This window comes from Bombina bombina, chromosome 1, assembly GCF_027579735.1.
Source record: "Bombina bombina isolate aBomBom1 chromosome 1, aBomBom1.pri, whole genome shotgun sequence".
NCBI lineage: Eukaryota > Metazoa > Chordata > Amphibia > Anura > Bombinatoridae > Bombina > Bombina bombina.
This window is the reverse complement of record NC_069499.1, coordinates 1,217,251,564-1,217,276,738: the sequence shown is the minus strand read 5'-3', so window position 1 is coordinate 1,217,276,738 and position 25,175 is coordinate 1,217,251,564. Positions and strand designations below refer to the sequence as shown.

The window sequence follows — 25,175 nt, the reverse complement described above, 5'->3', positions numbered from 1 at the left end:
AACTGAATTATACAGAGGCATTCACCTGGGCTAGAAGAAACAACCTTAATGGGGCTTAACTGGACTAAGACTAATATAAGAGATCTGCTACACCAAATCCAGTCTAACAGGCAGAAATATAATGTAGGTACAGTATTATAGTAAGCAGTATGTACAGCATTGGTGGTATCAAATTCAGTCCCCTCATTAAGTTATAGAACAGCTCCCTCTACTATCTAAACATCCTAAAGTATATGTAAAGCCTCCACAAGCAGAACATTGTTACATAAATACCATCGGTATAATGCCAGCTTATATTGTATAAGTGAACACCGGGACTCACCACTACAGGAGGACTAAAAATACAATAAAATAGGAACAAAATGTAACTTCAAATAACTAATTACATAGGAGATGCACACCTAAATCAAACAGAAATTTTAATATCCCTAGACATAGTGACTATAAACGTTCCTGCAATCTACTACATCTAATATGAGGGTGCAACCAAAATGTCAACCTATGCCCTCCTTTATGGAGCATAGATCACAGTCTATAGGGCTTATCTGTCTCTTAAGTTTCCATGGCACTTCACACAATCCTAGAGGCCAGATGCTGATATCGTGTAACGCTATGGCGCAGGGAGATTGAAGGAGGCTGAAGTATGACACGCTGCAGCTCTGTTCAGATATGGCAACCATGTCGTGGGCCTCCACTCTCCCGGAAAACAGACATGCCAAGAGTGCGTCAGAGCTCAGGTGAGTGATATAGGAGACCGGGAACAGACACCCGATGTGCTGAATCTCTGTGTCCTTGTGCCATTCGGATTGAAGCAGACGGTCCGTTGCAGCTACAGATTGTCCCTCACTAAGCTCAAACATGGCCAGATGCGGTAAGATCCCCGCTTCGGGCTCAAAGGTATCTGAGGGTGTCCCGTTCTGACCTGATCTGCCACGGTCTCCGTCACTTCTGTAGATTAATACTTCACTGTGAGGCCGAACAAGGCAGTCCCCTTTACCTGTATTGCATACCCCGAGGAGATCCTCAAAATAGGTATCCACCTTAGAGTCTAGATTGTTAAGCAGGGACTGGAGTGTGGTTAAACAGCACTCCATATTCAAGGCCATGCGTCCTGGGCCCTATAATCACAAAACCCCCGGTTATGACAGTTATCGGAGCTTCAAGAGAACCAAACGGCTTCAGATCAGACTAAGAGCTGTTAGGAGGCTATTGTGAGAATTATTCATCAGATTATAAGCAGTAGATTAGCCTCTTCAGTACACTATTTGTCAGAGTTCCACTTTTTAGCGACCATCCATATTGGCAGTTGGCTCCTCCCCCCACCGTATATATTTTAAATACTTCACAAAAGATCAACTATAAATACACGCTACACGATACTTATTAACATTATACACTTTTAACACACGTATTAATATTACTAAGCAACAGAAAGTGTTTATTTTATATCACCATTTCATTTAAAATCTCGCTATTGAGCACTTATAAAATATATTTTTTCACTTCCAATAAATAATTGGCACATTGCACTTTACCGTTTTAGTGTCTACGCACTTTATACACTTTTCTCTTTTTTCATCTTTTTCAAGTTAGCTAGATACCAATATTTTTTATTCCTTAAGCTTGTTTAGCGCCCTCACTCTCTCTATATAATTTCTCACATTTCTAGAAAAGTTAGAAGGACTTTTTCCAGGTGAGGTGCTTGGAATCCCCAGTCTCCAGCGCTCCACTTACCCCCCCCCCCCTTTTCTATTACCATTAAATAGTTAATAACTATTTAGTAATTATTCTACCTAGTTAAAATAAATACAAACTTGCCTGTAAAATAAAAATAAACCCTAAGATAGATACAATGTAACTATTAGTTATATTGTAGCTAGCTTAGGGTTTGTTTTACAGGTAAGTATTTATTTCTCTTGTAAGGTGTATACAGTCCACGGATCATCCATTACTTGTGGGATAGTCTCCTTCCCAACAGGAAGCTGCAAGAGGATCACCCACAGCAGAGCTGTCTATAGAGCTCCTCCTCTAACTGCCACTCCCAGTCATTCTCTTGCAGCTCTCGACAAGAAAGGAAGTAGCTAGAGAGATGTGGTGAATTTATTTAGTTTATCTTCAATCAAAGTGTTTTCCAAGCTTGCTGGTCTCATTGCTAGTCTGTTTAAACATGTCTGACATAGAGGAAACTCCTTGTTCATTATGTTTAGAAGCCATTGTGGAACCCCCTCTTAAAATGTGTACCAAATGTACTGATTTTACTTTAAGTCTTAAAGATCATATTCTGTCTTTAAAAGATTTATCACCAGAGGAAACTGACAAGGGGGAAGTTATGCCGACTAACTCGCCCCACGTGTCAGAACCTTTGACTCCCGCTCAAGGGACACCCGCTCAAGAGTCGTCAAGTACATCTAGCGCCCATGGCGTTTACTTTACAAGACATGGCGGCAGTTATGGATCATACCCTTACAGCGGTATTGGGCAAACTACCAGGGTTACAAGGAAAGGGAGACAGCTCTGGGGCTAGAAGAAATACAGAGCACTCTGACGCTTTAGTAGCTATGTCTGATATCCCCAATATGCAGAAGCTGAGGCAGGAGAGCTTCTTTGTGTGGGTGATTTTTCTGACTCAGGGAAGATGCTTCAACCTGATTCTGATATGTCAACATTTAAATTTAAGCTTGAACACCTCCGCGTGTTGCTCAGGGAGGTTGTAGCTACTCTGGATGACTGTGATACCATTATAGTGCCAGAGAAATTATGTAGATTGGATAAATACTATGCAGTGCCTGTTTACACTGATGTTTTTCCAATACCTAAGAGGTTTTCAGAAATTATTACTAAGGAATGGGATAGACTAGGTGTACAGTTCTCTCCCCTCCTATTTTTAAGAAAATGTTTCCAATAGATGCCGCTACACAGGACTTATGGCAAACGGTCCCTAAGGTGGAGGGAGCAGTTTCTACCCTAGCTAAGCGTACAACTATCCCCGTCGAGGACAGTTGTTCTTTTCTAGATCCAATGGATAAAAAGTTAGAGGGTTACCTTAAGAAAATGTTTTTTTCAACAGGGTTTTATTCTCCAGCCTCTTGCATGCATTGCCCCGGTCACTGCTGCTGCGGCCTTCTGGTTTGAGTCTCTGGAAGAGGCCTTATTGGATGATATACTTGACAAGCTTAAAGCGCTTAAGCTAGCCAATTCATTTGTTTCTGATGCCGTTGTTCATTTAACTAAACTAACGGCTAAGAACTCAGGTTTTGCTATTCAGGTGCGTAGGGCGCTATGGCTTAAATCCTGGTCAGCTGACATTACTTCAAAGTCTAAGCTTCTCAACATTCCCTTCAAGGGGCAGACCCTATTCGGGCCTGGACTGAAGGAGATCATTTCTGATATTACTGGAGGAAAAGGTCATGCCTTTCCTCAGGATAGGTCTAACAAATTAAGGACCAAACAAACTAATTTTCGTGCTTTTCAAAACTTTAAGACGAGCGCGGCATCAACTTCCTCTAATACAAAACAAGAGGGAAATTTTGCCCAGTCCAAGCCGGTCTGGAGACCTAACCAGGCTTGGAACAAAGGTAAGCAGGCCAAGAAGCCTGCTGCTGCCTCTAAGACAGCATGAAGGAGCAGCCCCCGATCCGGAAACTGATCTAGTAGGGGGCAGACTCTCTCTCTTAGCCCAGGCTTGGGCAAGAGATGTCCAGGATCCCTGGGCATTGGAAATTGTGTCCAAGGGTTATCTTCTGGAATTCAAAACCTCTCCCCCAAAAGGGAGATTTCATCTCTCACTTTTATCTGCAAACCAGATAAAGAGAGAAGCATTCTTACATTGTGTTCAAGACCTCCTAGTTATGGGAGTGATCCATCCAGTTCCGCAGGAGGTACGGGGACAGGGCTTTTATTCAAATCTGTTTGTTTTTCCCAAGAAAGAGGGAACATTCAGACCAATCTTAGATCTCAAGATCTTAAACAAATTTCTCAGAGTCCCATCCTTCAAGATGGAGACTATTCGAACCATCCTTCCTATGATCCAGGAGGGTCAATACAGTCACTACCAGTTTGTGGCTCTTCCCTTCGGTTGGCCACGGCACCAATAATCTTTACAAAGGTTCTAGGGTCCCTTCTAGCGGTCACAAGGCCGCGGGCTATAGCAGTAGCCCCTTACTCAGATGACATTCTGATACAGGCGTCGACCTTTCAAGTTGCCAGGTCTCACACGGACATTGTTCTGGCATTTCTGAGGTCGCATGGGTGGAAAGTGAATGAAGAAAAAAGTTCTCTATCCACTCTCACAAGAGTTTCCTTCCTAGGAACTCTGATAGATTCCGTAGAAATGAAGATTTACCTGACAGAGGCCAGGTTGTCAAAACTTCTAAATTCCTGCCGTGTTCTTTATTCTACTTCAGCCCTTCAGTGGCTCAGTGTATAGAAGTAATCGGCTTAATGGTAGCGGCAATGGACATAGTGCCATTTGCCCGCCTACATTTCAGACCGATGCAACTCTGCATGCTCAGTCAGTGGAATGGGGATTACACAGATTTGTCCCCTCTACTAAATCTCGATCAAAAGACCAGGGATTCTCTTCTCTGGTGGTTATCTCGGGCCCATCTGTCCAAGGGTATGACCTTCCGCAAGTCAGATTGGACAATAGTAATGACAGATGCCAGCCTTCTGGGCTGGGGTGCAGTCTGGAACTCCCTGAAGGCTCAGGGCTTGTGGACTCAGGAGTAGACACTCCTTCCGATAAACATTCTGGAACTAAGAGCGATATTCAATGCTCTTCAGGCTTGGCCTCAGCTAGCTGTGGTCAGGTTCATCAGTTTTCAGTCGGACAACATCCCGATTGTAGCTTACATCAACCATCAAGGGGGAACAAGGAGTTCCCTAGCAATGTTGGAGGTTTCAAAAATAATTCTATGGGCAGAGGTTCACTCTTGCCATCTATCAGCTATCCATATCCCAGGAGTAGAGAACTGGGAGGCGGATTTTCTAAGTCGACAGACTTTTCATCCGGGGGAGTGGGAACTCCATCCGGAGGTGTTTGCACAGTTGATTCAACTTTGGGGCAAACCAGAACTGGATCTCATGGCGTCTCGTCAGAACGCCAAGCTTCCTTGTTACGGGTTCAGGTCCAGGGATCCCAAGGCAGCGCTGATAGATGCTCTAGCAGCGCCTTGGTCTTTAAACCTGGCTTATGTGTTTCCACCGTTTCCTCTGCTCCCTCGTCTGATTGCCAAGATCAACAGGAGAGAGCTTTGGTGTTCTTGATAGCACCTGCATGGCCACGCTTTCCTTTCCACCATGGACTCTGCATCTGAGACAGGACCTTCTACTTCAGGGTCCTTTCAACCATCCAAATCTAATTTCTCTGCGTCTGACTGCTTGGAGATTGAATGCTTGATTTTATCAAAGCGTTGTTTCTCTGAGTCGGTCGTTGATACCTTAATACAGGCGCAAAAGCCTGTCGCCAGGAAAATCTATCATAAGATATGGTGTAAATATTTTCATTGTTGTGAATCCAAGGGTTACTCATGGAGTAAGGTCAGGATTCCTAGGATATTATCTTTGCTCCAAGAAGGATTGGAGAAGGGTTTGTCAGCTAGTTCCTTAAAGGGACAGATTTCTGCTCTGTCTATTCTTTTGCACAAACTTCTGGCTGAGGTTCCAGACGTGCAGGCGTTTTGTCAGGCTTTAGTCAGAATCAAGCCTGTGTTTAAACCTGTTGCTCTGCCTTGGAGTTTAAATTTAGTTCTTAAGGTTCTTCAAGGGGTTCCATTTGAACCTTTGCATTCCATAGATATTAAGCTCTTATCTTGGAAAGTTCTGTTTTTAGTAGCTATCTCCTCGACTCCTCGAAGAGTTTCGGAGTTATCTGCTTTACAATGTGATTCCCCTTATCTCATTTTTCATTCAGATAAGGTAGTGTTACGTACCAAACTTGGTTTTCTACCTAAGGTGGTATCTAATAAAAATATCAATCAGGAGATTGTTGTACCGTCACTGTGTCCTAATCCTTCTTCAAAGAAGGAACGTCTTTTACACAATCTTGACGTGGTTCGTGCTTTAAAGTTTTATTTACAAGCTACTAAAGATTTTCGTCAAACATCTGCATTGTTTGTTGTCTACTCTGGACAGAGGAGAGGCCAAAAGGCTTCAGGCAACTTCTCTTTCTTTTTCGCTAAGGAGTATAATATGCTTAGCTTATGAGACTGCTGGCCAGCAGCCTCCTGAAAGGATTACAGTTCATTCTACTAGAGCGGTAGCTTCCACATGGGCTTTTAAAAATGAGGCTTCTGTTGAACAGATTTGTAAGGTGGCGACTTGGTCTTCGCTTCATACTTTTTCAAAATTCTATAAATTTGATACTTTTGCTTCTTTGGAGGCTATTTTTGGGAGAAAGGTCTTGCAGGCAGTGGTGCCTTCCGTTTAAGCACCTGCCTTGTCCCTCCCTTCATCCGTGTCCTATTGCTTTGGTATTGGTATCCCACAAGTAATGGATGATCCGTGGACTGGATACACCTTACAAGAGAAAACAAAATTTATGCTTACCTGATAAATTTATTTCTCTTGTGGTGTATCCAGTCCACGGCCCGCAATGTCATTTTAGGCAGGTGTGTTTTATTCTTAAACTACAGTCACCACTGCACCCTATGGTTTTTCCTTTCTCTTGCTTGTCTTCGGTCGAATGACTGGGAGTGGCAGTTAGAGGAGGAGCTATATAGACAGCTCTGCTGTGGGTGATCCTCTTGCAGCTTCCTGTTGGGAATGAGAATATCCCACAAGTAATGGATGATCCGTGGACTGGATACACCACAAGAGAAATAAATGTATCAGGTAAGCATAAATTTTGTTTTTTAAATAGGAATTATTTAGTTAGTAATAGTAGGTTTTCTTTAGATTTATTTTAATTATATTTAAGTTAGTGGGTGTTAGGGTTAGACTTAGGTTTAGGGGTTAATAACTTTAGTATAGTGGCGGCAACGTTGGGGCGGCAGATTAGGGGTTAATAAATGTAGATAAGTGGCGGCGATGTTAGGGGCAACAGATTAGGGGTTAATGATATTTAACTAATGTTTGTGATGCAGAAGTGCGGCGGTTTAGGGGTTAATATGTTTATTCTAGTGGGGGTGATGTCCGGAGATTAGGGGTTAATAAGTATAATGTAGGTGTCGGCAATGTCAGGGCGGCAGATTAGGGGTTAATAAGTGTAAGATTAGGGGTATTTAGACTCGGTGTAAACATAAAGGTGTAAACATAAAGGTGTAAACATAAAATGTGTTTCCCCATAGGAATCAATGGGGCTGCGTTACGGAGCTTTACGCTGCTTTTTTGCAGGTGTTAGACTTTTTTTCAGCCGGCTCTCCCCATTGATGTCCATGGGGAAATCGTGCACGAGCATGAATAACCAGCTCACCGCTGGTTTAAGCAGCGCTGGTATTGGAGTGCGGTATGGAGCACAATTTTGCTCTACGCTCACTTCTTGTCTTTTAACGCCGGGTTTATAAAAACCTGTAATACCAGCGCTGTAGGTAAGTGAGCGGTGACAATAACGTGCAAGTTAGCAACCCACCCGTCTTACCGCAAAACTCATAATCTAGCCATTAATTAATATGTGTGTGGGGCTTATATTTTATACAGGGATTTGTGTATAAACTTAAAATTTGGCAGTTGGTTTTCTTTGCTTGCTTAGCTAAAACAGGCTAACTGACAGACTATATTCACATGTGCGTTCATATTATCTTGAGAGTTGATGATATAGTTTGTATTTCCATATCTTGCACCCTCTCTCTTTCCTATGGCACAATTATCTACATAGTTCAGAGTGTACCACTGGTTTATTCTCAATTATAATCATTACCTGATCTCTTTTGTCCTTATACAGTGTCACTTACTAAACGAGGCTTATTTAGGTTTCTGGGTATTTGTTAACATTTTTAATGTTGTGAGTTTAGCTTTAATAGATATAACCTAATATAAGCTAATAGAAGCCTTAGTATGCCCACTAATATAATAGTTCGCCCAGATTTAGTAATTTATATTAAGTACTTTTTTGGAATCAGCAGCTTTAAGTTTTATAAAATAAATACATAGTTAACTGTCTTTTGCTAATATATTGAGATAAGTCTTTTTAATATAGGAGCCTTTCCTCCATTTTCCGTTTTCCTATGGTTATGAAAGGGTTAAATCACCTGTTAGGGAAGCGTATATAAAGCACACTATCTAAGCATACAATAGATCTATGAGTAAGTGCCTGTAGGGTGCGTGCGCATCAGATCACTGCCTTTGTCCACTCTATGCCTGTCTTGGAGTTACTTTGAAGTATCACCCACCTCTTGTTGGATTGGTATTTACTGTATTTTTTCCAATAAATATTGGGACTTTTTTTGCATTAAACTGTGTATGCAGTGCCTGCTTTCTCTCTAACACGCTTGTATTACTGAGGACTGGTTCTCCTCTATTGGCTACGGCACTCCGGGCTAACAGGTCACACAGCTACGTTACACTTCCGGCTTTGGGGAGAAATGGTTGCTTGAGACGCCGGACAAACTTCCTGACAGACTGCTTGAGCGTTTGTGTAAATTTAGCTTCGGTGTTGTAGGAAGAGGGAAACGCGCGCCTTTTATTTGCTGCGTAGTTTCCTCTCTCTGCCGGTCATGTGATTTCTCTCTGCTGTTGGATATTCACGGAGCAGAGCAGCGTCATTGAATATCAGTCTCTTCAGTGTCCATCTACTATACAATGGTTTTAGAGACTTCTGGCAGCCAAATTGTGTATAAGTGTTACTGTAAGGCACCTCAGCCTGTCTGAGGTGTAGGAGGCCTGATTGGTTTATTATTTTAAAGTATTTTTGCACAACGTTAAGCGGGTGTGGTATTAAAAATTCTTAAAGTGACAGTGTATTTAAAAAAATTCTACAATTTGGGGAATTTTTTATTTAGTATTATAGACATGGAAGACTCTTTCGGCTAGATTACGAGTTTTGCGTTAGAGGCTATGCGGTGCTAACGAGCAGTTTATGCTCACCGCTCACTTACAGACAGCGCTGGTATTACGGGTTTTTACAAACCTGTCGTTAAAAGACTAGAAGTGAGCGTTGAGCAAAATTTTGCTCATTACCGCACTCCAATACCAGCGCTGCTTAAGTCAGCGGTGAGCTGGTCGTACGTGCTCGTGCACAATTTCCCCATAGGAATCAATGGGGAGAGCCGGCTGAAAAAAATTCTAACACCTGCAAAAAAGCAGTGTTTAGCTCCTAACGCAGCCCCATTGATTCCTATGGGGAAATAAAATTTATGTCCACACCTAACACCTTAACATGAACCCCAAGTCTAAACACCCCTAATCTTTCACTTATTAACCCCTAATCTGCCGCCCCCGACATTGCCGACACCTGCATTATATTATTAACCCATAATCTGCTGCTCCGGACACCGCCGCCACCTACATTATACTTATGAACCCCTAATCTGCTGCCCCCAACATCGCCGACACCTACATTATATTTATTAACCCCTAATCTGCCACCCCCAATGACGCCGCCACTATAATAAACATATTAACCCCTAAGTCTAACCCTAACCCTAACCCCCCCTAACGTAAATATAATTTAAATAAATCTAAAAAAAAAAAATACTATAATTACCTAAATTATTCCTATTTAAAACTAAATACTTACCTATAAAATAAACCCTAAGCTAGCTACAATATAACTAATAATTACATTGTATCTAGTTTAGGGTTTATTTTTATTTTACAGGCATGTTTGTATTTATTTTAACTAGGTAGAATAGTTACTAAATAGTTATTAACTATTTAATAAACTACAGAGAAGAAACAGAGATCGCAACAGTGATATAAATGATGACCGGGAGAGATTTGCAGGTAAAATTGTGATTTATTTCATATCCAAAGCGTACACATAATGACAGGCACAGCAAACAAACCCCGCTGACGCGTTTCCCGCTTCACAAGCGGTTCATCAGAGCTGGGAGAACAAGTGTTGCAAGCAACTGTTAAATCTCAGGTAACACAGTTGAATAGCCAATCAGCAGACACTGGTCTCACCTTCGAATTAACCTTTCACACTCCATGAGTTTACAAGTTTTAACTGACTATAAGAGTAACAAAAGGATGTCACAAATTCTCTATATATATCACACAATAACAATACATGTTAAAACTAAATGAAGCACTTATTCTAAAAATGAATTTAATCAAAGTTTAGAAAAACGGAACCCTAAAGCTGATATATTGTGTCACTGTTGTTGCAATAAAGTAAAATATCTCCACAAAGATGTAGCCATATTAGTATAAAAGTCAAATGCAAACATTATTAAATTATGGCAATCATGGGGATAAGATACAATGCAACAACTTAACATAAGGAGTAATACACTGAAAAAGAAAAAGCAATTATGGAACTTGAAGAAGTGAATTAATAAAAGAATAATATACAATATATTTATATGGACCAGATATAAGACATTTGAAACTTAAGCATCGATAAACAATTTGATGTCACTTATTTTATTAATCCCTATTGGGGAACCTGTTTTAAGAGTGTAAATCCAATAAATTTTCTAGTATTCATTTTAACCTGTTCAATACCTTGAAACCGAAAATACCTGAATTTATCAATATGTTCAAAAAAATGTGTACGCTTTGGATATGAAATAAATCACAATTTTACCTGCAAATCTCTCCCGGTCATCATTTATATCACTGTTGCGATCTCTGTTTCTTCTCTGTGATTTTGCCAATAGGGGTTTGGAGAGCCCCAGCAGCAGTGGTAATATATGCCGTTTTGCCGGAATTATACTGTCATTCTGTGAGGCCCTGGACTAAAGCTCTTTATGCATACAAGTGCTCAGTGGTATAAGATTGCATTGTCGTTCGCAACTGGAGATTAGGAGATCGTTCCACACCGAAAGGGCAATATTCTGGGTGAGTCCTTATTTGCTAGTTAACTATACTTGGAATGTGTATCGTTTGTTAAAGGTGACATCCGCATTAGTGGGACTCTTTTATAGAGTCGGTTACACCTATGAACTTTCATTTTATACCAATTGGTCTGTACAACAATAATACTGAGCAGTCTTTTTTTCCTTTGAACATTATTTAATAAACTACCTAGTTAAAATAAATACAAAAGTACCTGTAAAATAAAACCTAACCTAAGTTACAATAACACCTAACACTACACTATAATTAAATAATAAATTAATTACAATTAAATAAAATTAGCTAAAGTACAACCCCCCCCACTAAATTACAGAAAATAATAAGATTTTTAAACTAATTACCACACAACCAACCCTACTCTAAAACCCCCCACCCACACAACCAACCCTACTCTAAAACCCACCCAATACCCCCTTAAAAAAACCTAACACTAACCCCTTGAAGGTCACCTTACCGGGAGAAGTCTTCATCCAACTGGGCCGAAGTCCTCAACGAATTCGGCAGAAGTGGTCCTCCAGATGGGCAGAAGTGGTCCTCCAGACGGGCAGAAGTCTTCATCCAGACGGCATCTTCTATCTTCATCCATCTGGCGCGGAGCGGGTCCATCTTCAAGACATCCTATCAGCCAATCGGAATTAAGGTAGAAAAAATCCTATTGGCTGATGCAATCAGCCAATAGGATTGAGCTGACATTCTATTGGCTGATTGGAACAGCCAATAGAATGCCAGCTCAATCCTATTGGCTGATTGGATCAGCCAATAGGATTGAAGTTCAATCCTATTGGCTGATTGCATCAGACAATTTGGATTTTTCCTACCTTAATTCCGATTGGCTGATAGAATTCTATCAGCCAATTTGAATCTAAGGGACGCCATCTTTGATGACGTCACTTAAAGGAACCTTCATTCTTCAGTCACCGTGGAAAGAAGCGGATGCTCCGCATCGGATGTCTTGAAGATGGACCTGCTCCGCGCCGGATGGATGAAGATAGAAGATGCCGTCTGGATGAAGACTTCTGCCCATCTGGAGGACCACTACTGCCAGATTCGATGAGGACTTCGGCCCGGTTGGATGAAGACTTCTCCCGGTAAGGTTATCTTCAAGGGGTTAGTGTTAGTGTTTTTTTAAGGGGGTATTGTGTGGGTTTTAGAGTAGGGTTGGTTGTGTGAGTGGTGGGTTTTAATGTTGGGGGGGGATTTGTAATTTTTTTACAGGTAAAAGAGATGATTACTTTGGGGCAATGCCCACAAAAGGCCCTTTTAAGGGCTATTTGTAATTTAGTGTAGGGTAGGGTAGGGTAGGGCTTTTTTTATTTTGGGGGGGCTTTTTTATTTTGTTTGGGGGATTAGATTAGGTGTGATTAGTTTAAAAATCTTGTAATTTGTTTATTATTTTCTGTAATTTAGTGTTTGTTTGTTTTTTGTACTTTAGCTAATTTTATTTAATTGTGTTTAATTGTATTTAGTTTAGGGAATTAATTTAATTATAGTGTAGTGTTAGTGTAACTTAGGTTAGGTTTTATTTTACAGGTAAATTTGTCTTTATTTTAGCTAGGTAGTTTATTAAAAAGTTAATAACTATTTAGTAACTATTCTACCTAGTTAAAATAAATACAAACTTGCCTGTAAAATAAAAATAAACCCTAAGCTAGGTACAATGTAACTATTAGTTATATGGTAGCTATCTTACGGTTTATTTTATAGGTAAGTATTTAGTTTTAAATATGAATAATTTAGTTAATTATAGTAATTTTATTTAGATTTATTTAAATTATATTTAAGTTAAGGGTGGTTAGGGTTAGACTTAGATTTAGTGGTTAATAACTTTAGTATAGTGGCGGCGACGTTGGGGGCGGCAGATTAGGGTTAATAAATGTAGTTAGGGATGGCAGATTAGGGGTTAATAATATTTAACTAATGTTTGCGAGGCGGGTGTGCGGTGGTTTAGGGGTTAATATATTTATAATAGTGGCGGCTATGTCCGGTTCGGCAGATTAGGGGTTAAAAGTTTTATTTTAGTGTTTGCGATGTGGGAGGGCCTCGGTTTAGGGGTTAATAGCTAGTTTATGGGTGTTAGTGTACTTTTTAGCACTTTAGTTAAGAGTTTTATGCTACGGTGTTGTAGTGTAAAACTGTTAACTACTGACTTTAAAATGCGGTACCAGTCTTGACAGGAGAGGGTCTACCACTCACTTTTTGGCAGACTCGTAATACCGGCGCTATACAAGTCCCATTGAAAAAAGAGGATACGCAATTTACGTAAGTGGATTTGCGGTATTTCCAAGTCTGGCAAAAAAAGTGAGCGGTACACCTGTATCTGCAAGACTCGTAATACCAGCGGGCGTTAAAAACATAATTTATGCTTACCTGATAAATTTATTTCTCTTGAGGTGTATCCAGTCCACGGATCATCCATTACTTGTGGGATATTCTCCTTCCCAACAGGAAGTTGCAAGAGGATCACCCACAGCAGAGCTGCTATATAGCTCCTCCCCTAACTGCCATATCCAGTCATTCGACCGAAACTAGCCGAGAAAGGAGAAACCATAGGGTGCAGTGGTGACTGTAGTTTAAAATTTAGACCTGCCTGAAAAGGACAGGGTGGGCCGTGGACTGGATACACCACAAGAGAAATAAATTTATCAGGTAAGCATAAATTATGTTTTCTCTTGTTAGGTGTATCCAGTCCACGGATCATCCATTACTTGTGGGATACCAATACCAAAGCTAAAGTACACGGATGAAGGGAGGGACAAGGCAGGTACTTAAATGGAAGGGACCACTGCCTGTAGAACCTTTCTCCCAAAAATAGCCTCTGAAGAAGCAAAAGTATCAAATTTGTAAAATTTTGAAAAGGTATGAAGCGAAGACCAAGTCGCCGCTTTGCAAATCTGTTCAACAGAAGCCTCATTTTTAAAGGCCCAGGTGGAAGCCACAGCTCTAGTAGAATGAGCTGTAATCCTTTCAGGGGGCTGCTGTCCAGCAGTCTCATAGGCTAGGCATATTACGCTCCGAAGCCAAAAAGAAAGAGAGGTTGCCGAAGCCTTTTGACCTCTCCTCTGTCCAGAGTAAACATCAAACAGGGTAGATGTTTGACGAAAATCTTTAGTCGCTTGTAAGTAAAACTTTAAAGCACGGACTACGTCCAAATTATGTAAAAGACGTTCCTTCTTTGAAGAAGGATTAGGACACAATGATGCAACAACAATCTCTTGATTGATATTCTTGTTGGAAACTACCTTAGGTAAAAACCCAGGTTTTGTACGCAGAACTACTTTATCTGTATGGAAAATCAGATAAGGAGAATCACATTGTAAAGCTGATAACTCAGAGACTCTACGAGCCGAGGAAATAGCCATCAAAAACAGAACTTTCCAAGATAAAAGTTTGATATCAATGGAATGAAGGGGTTCAAACGGAACTCCTTGAAGAACCTTAAGAACCAAGTTTAAGCTCCATGGAGGAGCAACAGGTTTAAACACAGGCTTAATTCTAACCAAAGCCTGACAAAATGCCTGGACGTCTGGAACCTCTGCCAGATGCTTGTGCAAAAGGATAGACAGAGCAGAAATCTGTCCCTTTAAAGAACTAGCTGATAATCCTTTATCCAAACCCTCTTGGAGAAAGGAATCCTAACCTTACTCCATGAGTAATTCTTGGATTCACACCAATGAAGATATTTGCGCCATATCTTATGGTAGATTTTCCTGGTTACAGGCTTTCGTGCCTGTATTAATGTATCAATGACTGACTCGGAGAAGCCACGCCTTGATAAAATCAAGCATTCAATCTCCAGGCAGTCAGTCTCAGAGAAATTAGATTTGGATGATTGAAAGGACCTTGTAGTAGAAGGTCTTGTCTCAGAGGCAGAGGCCAAGGTGGAAAGGATGACATGTCCACCAGGTCTGTATACCAGGTCCTGCGTGGCCACGCAGGCGCGATCAAGATCACCGATGCTCTCTCCTGTTTGATTTTGGCAATCAGTCGAGGGAGCAGAGGAAACGGTGGAAACACATAAGCCAGGTTGAAGAACCACGGTGCTGCTAGAGCATCTATCAGCGTCGCTTCTGGGTCCCTGGACCTGGATCCGTAACAAGGAAGCTTGGCGTTCTGGCGAGACGCCATGAGATCCAATTCTGGTGTGCCCCAATGATGAACCAATTGAGCAAACACCTCCGGATGGAGTTGCAACTCCCCCGGATGAAAAGTCTGACAACTTAGAAAATCCGCCTCCCAGTTCTCTACACCTGGGATATGGATCGCTGATAGATGGCAAGAGTGAGTCTCTGCCCAGCGAATTATCTTGGAGACTTCTAACATCGCTAGGGAGCTCCTGGTCCCCCCTTGATGGTTGATGTAAGCCACAGTCGTGATGTTGTCCGACTGAAATCTGATGAACCTCAGGGTTGCTAACTGAGGCCAAGCTAGAAGAGCATTGAATATTGCTCTTAACTCCAGAATAATTATTGGGAGGAGTTTCTCCTCCTGAGTCCACGATCCCTGAGCCTTCAGGGAATTCCAGACTGCACCCCAACCTAGAAGGCTGGCATCTGTTGTTAGAATTGTCCAATCTGGCCTGCGAAAGGTCATACCTTTGGACAGATGGACCCGAGATAGCCACAAGAGAGGAGAATCTCTGGTCTCTTGATCCAGATTTAGCAGAGGGGACAAATCTGTGTAATCCCCATTCCACTGACTGAGCATGCATAATTGCAGCGGTCTGAGATGTAGGCGCGCAAATGGCACTATGTCCATCGCCGCTACCATTAAGCTGATCACTTCCATGCACTGAGCCACCGAAGGGCGCGGAATGTAGTGAAGAACACGGCAGGAATTTAGAAGCTTTGATAACCTGGACTCCGTCAGGTAAATTTTCATTTCTACAGAATCTATAAGAGTTCCTAGGAAGGAAACCCTTGTGAGGGGTGATAGAGAACTCTTTGCCTCGTTCACTTTCCACCCATGCGACCTCAGAAATGCCAACACTATGTCCGTATGAGATTTGGCAATTTGGAAGTTTGACGCCTCTATCAGGATGTCGTCTAGATAAGGGGCCACTGCTATGCCCCGTGGTCTTAGGACCGCCAGAAGAGACCCCAGAACCTTTGTAAAAATTCTTGGGGCTGTAGCTAACACGAAGGGAAGAGCCACAAACTGGTAATGCCTGTCTAGAAAGGCAAACCTTAGGAACCGATGATGATCTTTGTGAATCGGTATGTGAAGGTAAGCATCCTTCAAATCCACTGTGGTCATGTACTGACCCTCCTGGATCATAGGTAGGATTGTCCGGATAGTTTCCATTTTGCACGATGGAACTCTGAGGAATTTGTTTAAGATCTTTAGATCCAAAATTGGTCTGAAGGTTCCCTCTTTTTTGGGAACCACAAACAGATTTGAATAAAATCCCTGTCCTTGTTCCATATGTGGAACTGGATGGATCACTCCCATTATTAGGAGGTCTTGCACACAGTGTAAGAATGCCTCTTTCTTTATCTGGTTTACAGATAATCTCGAAAGGTGAAATCTCCCTTGTGGGGGGGGAAGCTTTGAAGTCCAGAAGATATCCCTGAGATATGATCTCCAACGCCCAGGGATCCTGAACATCTCTTGCCCACGCCTGGGCGAAGAGAGAAAGTCTGCCCCCTACTAGATCCGTTGCCGGATAGGGGGCCGTTCCTTCATGCTGTCTTAGAGGCAGCAGCAGGCTTTCTGGCCTGCTTGCCTTTGCTCCAGGCCTGGTTAGATTTCCAAAAGATTGTGCAAAAGTTCCCTCTTGTTTTGTAGCAGAGGAAGTTGATGCTGCACCTGCCTTGAAGTTTCGAAAGGCACGAAAATTAGACTGTTTGGCCCTTGATTTGGCCCTGTCCTGAGGAAGGGTATGACCCTTACCATCAGTAATGTCAGCAATAATTTCCCTCAAACCAGGCCCGAATAGGGTCTGCCCCTTGAAGGGAATGTTAAGTAATTTAGACTTTGAAGTCACGTCAGCTGACCAAGATTTAAGCCATAGCGCCCTACGTGCCTGGATGGCGAATCCAGAATTCTTAGCCGTTAGTTTAGTCAAATGAACAATGGCATCAGAAACAAAAGAATTAGCTAGCTTAAGTGTTCTAAGCTTGTCAAGTATTTCAGTCAATGGAGTAGCTGTCTGAAAGGCCTCTTCCAGAGACTCAAACCAGAAAGCTGCAGCAGCAGTGACAGGAGCAATGCATGCAAGGGGCTGCAGGATAAAACCTTGTTGAATAAACATTTTCTTAAGGTAACCTTCTAATTTTTTATCCATTTGATCTGAAAAAGCACAACTGTCCTTGACAGGGATAGTGGTACGCTTTGCTAAAGTAGAAACTGCTCCCTCCACCTTAGGGACCGTCTGCCATAAGTCCCGTGTGGTGGCGTCTATTGGAAACATTTTTCTAATAATAGGAGGGGGGGAAAAAGGCACACCGGGTCTGTCCCACTCCTTAGTAATAATTTCTGTAAACCTTTTAGGTATTGGAAAAATCGTCAGTACACACCGGCACCGCATAGTATTTATCCAGTCTACACAATTTCTCTGGCACTGCAATTGTGTCACAGTCATTCAGAGCAGCTAAAACCTCTCCAAGCAACACCCGGAGGTTCTCAAGCTTAAATTTAAAAGTAGACATATCTGAATCAGGTTTCCCCGAGTCAGAGACGTCACCCACAGACTGAAGCTCTTCCTCAGCTTCTGCATATTGTGACGCAGTATCAGGCATGGGCCTTAAAACATCTGTATGCTCTGTATTACGTCTAACCCCAGAGCTATCTGAATTCAGGCAGTCTGGCTAATACCGCTGACAGGGTATTATCCATGATTGCCACCATGTCCTGCAAAGTAATCACTATGGGCGTCTTTGATGTACTTGGCGCCATTTTAGCGTGAGTCCCTTGAGCGGGAGTCAAAGGGTCCGACACGTGGGGAGAGTTAGTCGGCATAACTTCCCCCTCGTCAGAATCCTCTGGTGATAATTCTTTTAAAGATAACAGCTGATCTTTATTGTTTAAAGTGAAATCAATACATTTAGTACACATTCTCCTATGGGGTTCCACCATGACTTTTAAACATAATGAACAAGGAGTTTCCTCTATGTCAGACATGTTTATACAGACTAGCAATGAGACTAGCAAGCTTGGAAAACACTTTAAATCAAGTTAACAAGCAATATAAAAAAACGTTACTGTGCCTTTAAGAGAAACAAATTTTGCCAAAATTTGAAATAACAGTGAAAAAAGGCAGATAAACTAACGAAATTTTTACAGTGTATGTAACAAGTTAGCAGAGCATTGCACCCACTTGCAAATGGATGATTAACCCCTTAATACAAAAAATAGATTAACAAAACGAAAAATATGTTTTTTAAACAGTCATAACAACTGCCACAGCTCCTACTTTTGAAGCCTTTTGAGCCCTTCAGAGATGTCCTATAGCATGCAGGGGACTGCTGAGGGAAGCTGAATGTCACAGTTTGTAATTTTAACTGCACTAACTGTAACTTTTATACTATAACAGTGGAAAGCCTCAGGAAACTGTTTCTAGGCAAAAATAAAGCCAGCCATGTGGAAAAAACTAGGCCCCAATAAGTTTTATCACCAAAGCATATATAAAAACGATTAAACATGCCAGCAAACATTTTATATTGCACATTAATCAGAGTATATACCTCTGATAGCAAGCCTGATACTAGTCGCTATTAAATCACTGTATTTAGGCTTTAATTAATCCGGTATCAGCAGCATTTTCTAGCAAATTCCATCCCTAGAAAAACTTAACTGCACATACCTTATTGCAGGATACCCTGCACGCCATTCTCCCTCTGAAGTTACCTCACTCCTCAGACATATGTGAGAATAGTAGTGGATCTTAGTTACTTCTGCTAAGATCATAGAAAAACGCAGGCAGATTCTTCTTCTAAATGCTGCCTGAGATAAAATAGCACAACTCCGGTACCATTTAAAAACAATAAACTTTTGTTTGAAGAAAAAACTAACTATATTTTACCACTTTCCTCTTACTATTCCCAGCTATGTTGAGAGCCTGCAAGAGAATGACTGGGTATGGCAGTTAGGGGAGGAGCTATATAGCAGCTCTGCTGTGGGTGATCCTCTTGCAACTTCCTGTTGGGAAGAAGAATATCCCACAAGTAATGGATGATCCGTGGACTGGATACACCTAACAAGAGAAAAGCAGCGTTGGGACCAGCCAACGCTGCTTTTTAAGCCTAACACAAAACTCGTAATCTAGGTGTTTGTCTTTTGACAAATGTTTGTTATGCCTAGAGGCACAAATTGTTTTGTCTATGCAATTGTGCTGCATGCTTAGTTAGAACACTTCAATCTAAAGATAAATTGTTGCCCGCTGAGCCCAATGTCTCTCAGCATGATGCTGTTCAGGCAATGCCACAGTTTTTTCCTCAAACGTCCCAAGCCTCTATGGCGTCACATACAGTGCCCTGCAGTTCCTCTCAGCCTCCTGGAGGAGTTTATTTGCCTGCAGATTTTGCTGCACAGGTATCTTCTGCTGTATCTGCGGCATTATCTGCTTTTCTTATGCTGGGAAAACGCAAGAGGAAAATTAGACATTCAGATAGTAAGGTTTCAGTACCACCTACTGCTATGCAGGTTGTCCTCCCTCATAAGTCTGATGAGGAGGATCAGTCAGTAGCCTCTGAGGGTGAAATCTCAGATTCGGACAGTATTATTCCTTCATCTGATACTGAAGAAGTAAACTTCAGATTTAAGCTTGAATACCTTCATGTATGTTAAAGGAGGTATTGGCTACTTGGGACGACTCAAATACTTCTGTTGTTGTCAACAGTAAGAAGTCTAGTAAACTTAATAAATACTATTAAGTTCCTTTCTCTGTGGAAGTTTTTGCTGTCCCAGACCGTGTGACGGAGAATATTTCACAGGAATGGGAGAAGCCAGGGATTCCTTTCTCCCAATCTCCCACATTTAAAAATATGTTTCCTGTTGCTGACTCCATTAAAGATTCTTGGCGCACAGTGCCTAAAGTAGAAGGGGCTATTTCTACTCTGGCTAAGAGAACTATGATCCCTATAGAGGATAGCTGCTCCTTTAAGGATCCCATTGACAAAAAGCTGGAAGCTTATTTGAAGAAGATGTATGTTCATCAAGGTCTTCAATGGCAACCTGCAGTTTGTATTGCCAAAGTAGCAAGTGCGGCATCTTATTGGTGTGACGCCATGTCTGAATCAATTTTAGTAGAGACTCCATTGGAGGAGATACAAGATAGGATAAAGAGTCTTAACCTAGCCAATTCCTTTATTTCTGATGATAACATGGAAGTTATTAGACTGGGAGCCAAGATGTCTTGCTTCACTGTCCTAGCCCGCAGGGCATTATGGCTAAAATCTTGGTCAGCTGATGTTACCTTTAAGTCCAAGCTTCTAGTGCTTCCTTACAAGGGTAAGACCTTGTTTGGACCTGGTCTAGCAGATTTTGCTGCACAGGTATCTTCTGCTGTATCTGCGGCATTATCTGCTTTTCTTATGCTGGGAAAACGCAAGAGGAAAATTAGACATTCAGATAGTAAGGTTTCAGTACCACCTACTGCTATGCAGGTTGTCCTCCCTCATAAGTCTGATGAGGAGGATCAGTCAGTAGCCTCTGAGGGTGAAATCTCAGATTCGGACAGTATTATTCCTTCATCTGATACTGAAGAAGTAAACTTCAGATTTAAGCTTGAATACCTTCATGTATGTTAAAGGAGGTATTGGCTACTTGGGACGACTCAAATACTTCTGTTGTTGTCAACAGTAAGAAGTCTAGTAAACTTAATAAATACTATTAAGTTCCTTTCTCTGTGGAAGTTTTTGCTGTCCCAGACCGTGTGACGGAGAATATTTCACAGGAATGGGAGAAGCCAGGGATTCCTTTCTCCCAATCTCCCGCATTTAAAAATATGTTTCCTGTTGCTGACTCCATTAAAGATTCTTGGCGCACAGTGCCTAAAGTAGAAGGGGCTATTTCTACTCTGGCTAAGAGAACTATGATCCCTATAGAGGATAGCTGCTCCTTTAAGGATCCCATTGACAAAAAGCTGGAAGCTTATTTGAAGAAGATGTATGTTCATCAAGGTCTTCAATGGCAACCTGCAGTTCGTATTGCCAAAGTAGCAAGTGCGGCATCTTATTGGTGTGACGCCATGTCTGAATCAATTTTAGTAGAGACTCCATTGGAGGAGATACAAGATAGGATAAAGAGTCTTAACCTAGCCAATTCCTTTATTTCTGATGATAACATGGAAGTTATTAGACTGGGAGCCAAGATGTCTTGCTTCACTGTCCTAGCCCGCAGGGCATTATGGCTAAAATCTTGGTCAGCTGATGTTACCTCTAAGTCCAAGCTTCTAGTGCTTCCTTACAAGGGTAAGACCTTGTTTGGACCTGGTCTGGCAGAAATAATTTCTGATATTACGGGTGGAAAAGGGTCTTTTCTACTGTAAGACAAGAAGAACAGACTCAAAGGGCGTCAAAGTAATTTTCGTTTCTTTCATAACTTCAAAGGTAAAAAAAAGTCTTCCTCTCCCTCTTCTAAGCAGGAGCAGTCCAAGTCTTCCTGGAAGCCCAATCAGTCTTGGAATAATGGGAAGCAATCAAAGAAACCCTCAGCTGAGTCTAAGTCAGCATGAAGGGTCGGCCCCCTGTCCGGGATCGGATCAAGTGGGGGGCAGACTTTCCCTGTTTTGTCAAGCATGGAGACTAGATGTCCTAGATCCTTGGGCTGTGGACATAGTATCTCAGGGTTACAAAATAAAATTAAAAACTGTCCCTCCCAGGGGCAGATTCCACCTCTCAAAATTATCTGCAGACCAGGTAAAAAAAGAGGCATTCTTGAACTTTCCTCCCTGGGAGCGATTCTTTCTTTTCCATTAAGGGAACAGGGTCTAGGATTCTATTCAAATCTGTTCATGGTGCCCAAAAAAGAGGGGACTTTTCAACCCATTTTAGACCTAAAGTGCCTCAACAAGTTTCTCAGGGTACCGTTCTTCAAAATGGAAACCATTGATTCCATTCTTCCTTTGGTCCAAGAGGGTCAGTTTATGATGACCATAGACCTGAAGGACGTGTATCTTCATGTTCCCATCCACAGGCATCACCACAAATTCTTGAGATTCGCCTTTCTAGACAAACACTTTCAGTTTGTGGCTCTTCTGTTTGGCCATTCCACAGCTCCCAGAATTTTCTTAAAGGTTCTGGGGGCTCTCTTGGCAGTGATCAGGTTCTGGGGAATTGCAGTGGAGCCATTCCTGGATGACAAATTGTTTCAGGCGCCATCTTTTAAATAAGCAAACTCTTATACAGAGATCTTGTTGTCTTTTCTACATTCCCACGATTGGAAAGTGAATATTGAAAAGAGTTCCCTTGTTCCAGCTACAAGGGTGGTTTTCTTAAGGACCATAATAGATTCCCTATCTATGAAAATTTTTCTGACGAAGGTAAAAAAATCCAGAATTCTCTCCTCTTGCCTCTCTCTACAGTCTACTGTTTGGCCATCAGTGGCTTAATGTATGGAGGTAATGGTCTGATGGTCACTTCCATGTACATCATTCCCTTTGCTCGATTCCATTTGAGAGCTCTGTAATTATGCATGCTCAGACAATGGAAGGGAGACCATTCGGATCTGTCTCAGAGTATAGATCTAGACCAGTCGACAAGAGACTCTCTCCTGTGGTGGCTTTCTCAGTACCATCTGTCTCAGGGCACATGCTTTTGGAGACCTTCCTGGGTGCTTGTGACCACGGACACCAGTTTGCTAGGCTGGGGAGCAGTCTGGTACTCGTTAAAGGCGCAGGTACTTTGGACTTGGGAGGAGTCTGCTCTCCCCATAAACATCTTGGAATTGAGAGCGATTTACAATGCTCTGATAGCTTGGCCTTAATTATCCTTAGCCCGGTTTATTAGGTTTCAGTCGGACAACATCACCTCAGTGGGTTACATCAACCACCAGGGAGGAACTCAGAGTTCCTTAGCTATGAAGAAGGTGGCACGGATTATTCAGTGGGTGGAAGCTCACAATTGTTGTCTATCTGCCATCCACATTCCTGGAGTGGACAACTGGGAAGCGGATATCCTGAGCAGACAGACATTTCATCCCGGGGAGTGGGCTCTCCATCCAGAGGTGTTCACCAGGTTAAACCTCAAATGGGGGTGCCGGAGTTGGATCTGATGGTGTCTCGGCAGAAATCCAAGCTTACAAGGTACGGTTCAAAGTCAAGAGATCCTCAGGCCGCTCTTATAGATGCTCTGGCAGTTCCTTGGGATTTCGGTCTAGCATACCTGTTTCCTCCGTTTGTGCGCTTTCCAAGAGTTATTGCTCGTATCAAACAGGAAAGAGCATCAGTAATTCTAATAGCTCCTGCATGGCCTCACAGGATCTGGTATGCAGACCTAGTGAATATGTCATCTTGGCCACCTTGGAGGTTGCCTCTGAGGAAGGACCTTGTTACTTAGGGTCCATTCCTGCATCCAAATCTCATTTCTCTGAAGCTGGCTGCTTGGAGATTGAATGCTTAATTCTGTATAAGCGTGGATTTTCTGAGTTGGACATTGAGACCATAAACCAAGCTCGCAAGCCTGTTACTCAAAAAAAGTACTATATGGTATGGCGTAAATACCTTTATTGGTGTGAATCTAAGGGCTACTCTTGGAGTAGGGTCAGGATTTCTACAATTTTGTCTTTTCTCCAGGAAGGTCTGGAGAAAGGGTTGTCAGTCAGTTCTCTGAAAGGTCAGATTTCTGCATTATCTATTTTGTTACACAAGCGCTGGCCAATGTGCCAGATGTTCAATCTTTTTGTCAGGCCCTGGTCAGAATCAGGCCTGTGTTTAAACATGTTGCTCCTCCTTGGAGCCTTAATCTTGTTCTTAAAGTTTTTCAGCAGGCTCTGTTTGAGCCAGTGCATTCCATAGATATTAATTTGCTATCTTGGAAGGTTTTGCTTCTTATTACTATCTCTTCTGCTCGGAGAGTTTTAGAACTCTCGGCTTTGCAGTGTGATTCACCTTACCTTATCTTTCATGCAGATAGGGCTGTTCTTCGTACTCAATTGGGGTTTCTTCCTAAAGTGGTTTTGGATAGAAATATTAATCAGGAAATTGTTGTTCCTTCTCTCTGTCCCAATCCTTCTTCTCATAAAGAACGTCTGTTGCACAACTTGGAAGTTGTGCTTTAAAATTCTACCTACAGGTGACTAAGGATTTTCATCAGGGTCGTAAGGGTCAAAAGGCTACTGCTACTTCTCTTTCCCTCTGGTTGAGAAGTATAATTCATTTTGCTTATGAGACTGCTGGACAGCATTCTCCTGAGATAATTACAGCTCATTCCACTAGAGCTGTCTCCTCTTTTTGGGCTTTCAAAAATTACGCTTCTGTGGAACAGATTTGCAAGGCTGCAACTTGGTCCTCTCTGCATACTTTTTCCTTTGGCCTCTTTTGGGAGAAAGGTTCTTTATGCGGTGGTGCCTTCTGTTTAGGTCTGCCTGTCTTCTTCTACCTTCCTGTTCATTCTGTGTCTTCTAGCTTGGGTATTGGTTCCCACTAGTAATTGAATGACGTTGTGGACTCCATATCTTAGGAAAGAAAATTTATGCTTACCTGATAAATTTCTTTCTTTCCAGATATGGAGAGTCCACGACCCCATCCTTTATTAAGACAGTTATTTTTGACTAAACCTCAGGCACCTCTACAACTTTGTGTTATTCCTTTTCGATTTCCCTTCAGTCGAATGATTGGGGATTATGGGTAGTGGAGTGACACTTAACAGCTTTGCTGTGGTGCTCTTTGCCTCCTCCTGCTGACCAGGAGTGATATTCCCACTAGTAATTGAATGATGTTGTGGACTCTCTATATCCAGAAAGAAAGAAATTTATCAGGTAAGCATAAATTTAGTTTTTTTTATTAAAAATGCACAGGCGTTAAATGTATATTTTATAGTGTAAGGTCAGGTTACCTTAGTAACAAACTTTTTATGGCGCGATTTTTGAGAAATCTGTCGTTGGATGGAAGTGTTAGCACAACGTTAACTTACACATTACAAGAAAAGAGCGACTTAACGCACTGTGCACAATATTTCAATGGAAACCTGGTACTAAAATAGAGTAGCTGTTGGCAACTTCAGTAGTTTATGTCTCCATTTTTAACGACTGGAAAACGAAACGAGTGGAAACGAGCCCTT

At 41.8% G+C, this 25,175-nt stretch overlaps 1 protein-coding gene across 1 annotated transcript in view; it reads left to right on the top strand.

Moving 5' to 3' along the window:
- SLC12A3 (solute carrier family 12 member 3) overlaps positions 1-25,175 on the top strand; it is a 311,203-nt gene that overhangs the window by 182,656 nt on the left and 103,372 nt on the right. The window lies entirely within an intron of this gene.